Consider the following 6,906-nt stretch of genomic DNA (forward strand, 5'->3'; position numbering starts at 1 on the left):
AGTCTTATTAAGCACTGTATGTTAAGGATGAAAGATCCAAAATTTTCTGCTGTGATTAAATGGTCAAGTATGGAAGTCCTTCGGGACCAGTGGCCCTCTGGACGACCAGACCCTCTGCTTGTGTAGACCAGAGCCTCTGGTTGTGTAGACCAGAGCTTTGGACTCCAAGTCCTTCGGGACCAGAGGCCCTCTGGACGACCAGAGCCTCTGGTTGTACTGCGCTCTGGGCGAAATTCTGGCAGATTTTTGAGTTAACAGTCTAATTCACAAATAAGCGATTCTTTCTGTTTTGTTTCGTCTAATATTTGTATTTTTTTATAAAATATATAATTATAAGCTTTGGTATAATCTCACTAAGCCTTGTCGCTTATTTTTTTTAGAATAAATTTTCTTTTCAGGAAGGTCGGTAGTTGTTCAAGGGAAAGATAAAACGGTTTAGATCTGCTTGTAGGATTCCAGATCCTGGATATCTTTTTGGTACTTGTTGTGCATATATCGTTTTGAGTTGTATCTATGTATATAATACTTTTGGGTAGATATATTTGTATTTTTGGACCCGACTTATAGTATTGAAAATCGTCGGTTGCATGCTTCGTTATTTTATTTTTGGTGGAAATCCATAACATGTATCCCGTATTTGCTTGGAGATTGTTTTATGGAAAATTTTTTGGATAAATAGATTCTTTTTGTTAAGAATTAGCGTAACCGATGTTACACACATGTTGTCCGATTTAGCTATAAATCGCTCAAGAGTCGTGCGATTTAATGAGTTGGTAGAATTTTGAAATATGTAAACCGGATAAAGGTTTTGAACGGAGAAGTATGAATACGATCACGTATTGTGCGATTTAGCTATAAATCGCTCATGCGGATTAGTTATAAACCGATCACGTATTGTGCGGTTTAGCCTTAAATCGCTTAAGGGTCGTGCGGGTTAGTTATAAATCGATCAGGTATTGAGCAGTTTAGTCTTATATCGATCATGTGTTGTCCGGATTGCCTTAAACCGGACATGAGTCATGCGATTTAGTCTTAAATCGACCAAGTGTTGTCCGGATTAGTATATCGGACAAGAAGAGTTAAGTGTTGTCCGRATTATATATCGGGATAACTTATCCGGGTGACCTATATTTGTTAATTTTCAAATGTTGAATATTTTAGACATTTATATAATTTTAAAATGTCTATTATTGGGTTTAATTATGGAATTATAAAAGGGGTATTTTATATCTTTTTAAATAAAAAGATATTTTCCTACCAAGCTTGGTGATGTAAGTCTGTTTTGGTATGGAATTGGATTTGGGAAAATGTTTCTACCAAGCGTGGTGACGTAAGTCTGTTTTGGTATGGAATTGGATTTGGGAAAATGTTTCTACCAAGCGTGGTGACGTAAGTCTGTTTTGGTATGAAACTATATTTTGGGAAACCTTCCTACCAAGCGTGGYGACGTAAGTCTGTTTTGGTATGGAATTGGATTTTTGTATACTGTTTCTACCAAGTGTGGTGACGTAAGTCTATTTTGGTAAGAAACTTGTTTTAAATAGTAGTTCCCCCAAATGTGATGACTTTTGTCTATTATGGCTTGGAACTGGGAATGGGTACTTTCAGACGTGGAAACTTTTGTCTGTTCTGATAAGTAGCCCTGTTTTGATGGAAGAATAAGGGTGGAATATCAAGGAGATGTGTACTTGGAATAAGGGCGGCATTGTCATATGTAGTTAATATTATAACTCTTATTATTATTACTAATTGGATTTAATAACTTTGAATCATCATTTCTTTGTGATCCGATGAATTAGAGATATTATTCCTATTAGAAACAACAATTTAGATGTTATTAAGAAGGAAAAAATGGTTTATTATAAAGGGCAAATATTGCCTTAAATCTTTCCGTTAAATATTTACAAAGAAATGATCTAATGATTCAAAGAATCTTTGGTTACAATATTGTTTCATATTAAGAATGTTGGATCTTTAAGAGATATATTTTATTAATAGAACTGAGGTTCTTGAGTTTATTCTTTTATACATGTCATTGGGAACTGCATTATTGGATTGTATTGCAAATATTTCTGAGCAAAGTTATTTTATTATATTTTGGTGTTTATCACCCTGCATTTGCAAAGAAGGGACTTACTCACTAGACCTTTCAGGTCTAACCCTCATTTTATGTTTTAAAATTATGCAATGCAGGAATGGCGGGGTCCAGGGATAATAAGGGAAAAGGGAAAATGTGATTATTTTCTTAACCTGTTATCTGCTTTTGAAGATCTGCTTAAGATTGCTTTTTTTGAAGATATATGTTGTATTACATGTGTTAGTACATGATTTGTTTTGGAATTTTTCATATGTAGATTTTGTACATATAGGAATCTTTGTACTAGTGGGACCATGTGATGTAAACTATGTTTCTATGTAATGAAATATGTGTTATATGCAAATGTGGTGTTTGGGGATGTTACATATTTTGATATTTATTTTAATCATTTTGTAATTGGATGATAGAATGATTGTTGGGTATGTTATATATCATATAGTAGAACTAACATGCATCAAGATATGAATTGTCCTTCCTATATGACGAGAGGGATGTCTCTGGTCCCCTTGATAGGAAATGCATATATGCTCATATATGAGATATCATGATTTGTTTTATCAGTATATTAGGAAATCAAAAAACTAGATATTGGACATAACGAGAATGACACATTCAATGTTCCGTGTCCAATCTAGACATAAAGGACAAAAGAATTAAATGTATAAACTAAAATTGACTACAAATCGGTAATTTGTTGTATCACCAATTTTCATCATTTGAGTGACTGTGACGTATTTCTAGATACTGATCATTGTTTATAACTAAAAAAATACAAGATTTATATTTATTATCAACATGTCAAGAACCCATTAGGTCACACGCTTTGAACATATTTGAATAAGGAGTTCTAATAATTAAAATGTTTAATTATTATATCTTATTTGTATTGATTTAATCTGATTAAATAAAAATTAGTTATTATTTATGTTGGACATGAAATAAGTTGACTAGGGACGATTTTAAAAGTTAAGTGATAGTGTATGTCCACTCTTACATTCAAGTAAGGTGTAGAGATGGTGGTGGTATTATGCCATACTTTATTCACCATAAATATGTATGACACTTTATGTAAAAAGTTGTCCTGCAATTTTCTCTAGAAATCACTTACAATTATATGCTTTTTTCTTTCTTTGTAAGTTTTGAAACCATGACTAGCATCATAAGAAGGCAAATGATTCAGAATGTTTGTGTGGATATTGTGGAGGCGTCAAGTCTTGTTCATTGCTCTGATTCAAATTTCTTTTGAGAGATTTCATTCCAATTTCAACCAACAAAACGCGTGGTCAAATTCCATTCCATTTCCTTCAAGGTCAAATTCCTTTGATGGATTCCAATTCCATCAAATTCCATTCTACGAACCAAATGCTCCCTAAGAATCTCACATGATCTCTCTTGCAAAATTAAGCACAAAATGATAACTCTTGAAGACGCGTACAAGGGAATGAGCTCTATACTAGTATTTATACCAAGTGCATTTAATACATTAACACAGTACATGTCATGTATCACTGAGGGAGAGGATGACTGATTATGCTTGTCCTTTCTCTGGCCAAACTTTAGACGCTAGTGAATAATGTACCATGTAGTGATCATGCATGAAAAGAGACAATAAAACATAAGTTGTACTATTCCTTTATCTCATAGTTTCATGGTTTCGTCTTTGGCATATTCAGAGAGATGAAGCTTGATGAACAAGCTCTTGATTCAACAAGTTAGGAAACTCTAAAATCTTCTTCAGTATCTTGTTGTGCTTCCTCCTTGTTCAGAACTCATTAAATGCAGATATGTTGATCCTTGAAAACCTCTTTAGTTCTTCCCATCTTTGTCTTCAGTTATGTCTTCGACTTAGCTTGAAGTTTCTCAAGAAGGTTGAGTCTTGATCATAGTATCACTAGTTCATATGATGTCTCCAGGTAAAGAACAACTAGTGATAGTCTAACTGGCTGCGTATTCCTCATTGATAAACATTCAGTGAGAGCTGAGGAATACGAGCATAAAACACTATAAAACATAAAATACTAAGTGTCTAAAAGGAGTTATCAACAAAGCATTGTGAAGGATCGACAATATGCATGTGATAACCGGATCTTGGTTATCACCTGAGGTAACTAATACATGATTATTTATTATGTGTTTACGTGATAACATGATAAACTGATATAATTGATCATGCGAGTATGAGTATTTATATGCATGAATGAATGTATATGCATGTATGCATGTGAATGTATGCACGAAATGTATATCATGCATAAGGGATTCATGGGTTGGAGGTGGTTTAGCCGCCATACTCTTTTTAGAAAGAGTATATAAGGAATGAGAGGTTACCCTTTAGTCTTTTTGCCATTTTTGACAATATGAGAGAGATTTGAGAGAAAGTTGTCCGGATTATTTTGTTTGGGATCAAGAAGTAGATTCAAAGTCTCTTGCATTTGCTAAAAATTCAAGGTGAGTGGTTAAATGTTTTTAAATCTCCTTGAATTGTATAACTGATTGTGTTATAAACTTATCACCCGGTTTAAATGAAAATCAGACAAGTGTTTGTCCGAATAGAAGTAAACCGGACAAGGGTTTGACCGGATTGGGTATAAATCGGGCACAGTGTCATCCGATTTAGAGTAAACCGATCATAGTGTTGATCGGATTGATACGTTGGAAAATTCTATCTCTGAAAATCGGTTAAATGTTTTGAACGGAGAAGTAATAATACGATCAAGGGCTATCCGGTTTAGGTATTTAATCGAACAAAGGTCGCCCGATATGTTGTAAATCGATTGGTGTGTTGTCCGGTTTAGATGTAAATGGGCAAGGCCTTGAGAATGTTGTCCGGATTTGTAAATCGGACAAGGACTTGTGATGTCCGGACTTGTAAATCGGACAAATAATCTGAGTGTTGACTGGATTGGTTAAATCGGCCAAGGCTCGACTGGAGATGAAGTTCGGCCAAGTCTATGTTGACCGGATTTGTGTATTGACTTATGTATTGTTCATACAAATCATCATTTTAATATTCTTTTAAAAAGAATGGGAGTTTTTTATAAAGATGATTTTGAACTGATGATATTCCATTAGGACATTTATGATTGCGGTCTGTTCTAATTGAAATTATTTTGTGAAATGATTTATGAGGAAATAAGGGTGGCATATCAAGAAGAGGTGTACCATGTGATAAGGGTGACATATCAAGGAGATGTGTACATGGGATAAGAGTGGCATATCAAGGAGAGGTGTACCATGGGATAATGGTGGTATATCAAGGAGAGGTGTACCTTTGGATATAAGGGTGACATTTGTATGTGTGATGTGTAATATAACTCTTACTATTATATCTTTTAAGATTATTGTGATTTGGGATCTTTATTTCTTTATGATTTAAAGATTTAGAATCAGAGTTCTTATTGGAAATCATAGTCTAGATGTTATTGAGAAGGGGATAACAGGTTTATGGCTTGAAACTTTGATTAAACCTTGTTTGGAATTAAAAATATTTAAAAATGGCATTATATGAAACCTGGTTGGTTCAAACCTGTCTGGGTTTGGGGTATGTTATTTGAAAAGCTGAATGATTGACTTTTAAATTGGAAAGGTATTGGTCTATGTTTTACTTGTTCATATATTTGTTTTATATATATATATATATATGAAAAGTTGTTTTAAATAAAGTTTTGGTGATTCTCACCCTGCAATAACATAAAAAGGGAACTCAATAGACCTTTCGGTCTAACCCTCGTTTTTGTGATTTTAAATATGTGTTGTAGGAGGTTCAGACTGTAAGGGGAAGGGGAAAATGTAATATTTTTCTACATGCATATTTGTTAGAAGATTTGGATATATTATGTATAGTTTTGTTCGATGAACGTTGATTAGTACAAGAAATGTATTTTGGAATTTTGGACCTTGTATTTTGTAATAGTAGATTCTTGTACTAAGGGACCTATGTGGTGTATAAACATGTATTTCTTGTGTATGAAGTATGTGTTACATGCAATGTGTGATATGAGGTGTTACAATGCATACATGCATATTGTACATATGAATGGTTATTAGAGTGTTCCACAGTTTTTCATTTTTTACGATTTTCTCATGAACTTGACCTTATATATATATGTGTGTGTGTGTGTGTGTATCAACGCATAGTATCATCCTCGACGTTATCCCGAATTAGTCTCCCCCAAGGTCACCCGCCAAGGTGAGGAATTCCCACCCATTAGTGACTTGTTCCCGTGTGCACCAATTGCTATGAGTTGGATTTCCATATTTAATATAGACACACGTCTTTATCTAAACATATCTTAATATGAAAAAACATGTCCTTAATAACAATTAAAAACGCCATTAAATATTAGGATTACATGGTGCAAATTAATTCTATGTAGGTTATTTGAATCAAGATGAAATCATAACAAATCATGATCAAATCCTAAAAATACAGATTCTTTGAATTTAAACGTTATTATTTGCACATATGAAGCTTCTTATCAGTTTCCTAAAGAGCATACTAAGTACATTGTTTTTTAGGACACCATGTGCTTATATAAGTATATTAGGAAGGTTTATAGAAACCATCTACTAATCTTAAGTTACTATCCATGTCCCCTTGAGCCTTATGTTCATTATTTTCTCTATGGTAGTTGTAGCTTTTCATTATTAAGGTCTCTTTTATCGATCTTTTTATCGAGTGCTTAATGGATAAGACACCCGACAATGAATAAGTAAGTAAATAGTTATTGTTAAATTTATATTCTAAAAAATACCAACATTTGGAAAATAAACCGTTACTAAATCCGGTATCTTACCATGACTTTCAC

The sequence above is a fragment of the Cynara cardunculus genome, unplaced genomic scaffold (assembly GCF_001531365.2).
Source record: "Cynara cardunculus var. scolymus isolate 2C unplaced genomic scaffold, CcrdV1 Un_Scaffold_363, whole genome shotgun sequence".
In the NCBI taxonomy this organism is placed as follows: domain Eukaryota; kingdom Viridiplantae; phylum Streptophyta; class Magnoliopsida; order Asterales; family Asteraceae; genus Cynara; species Cynara cardunculus.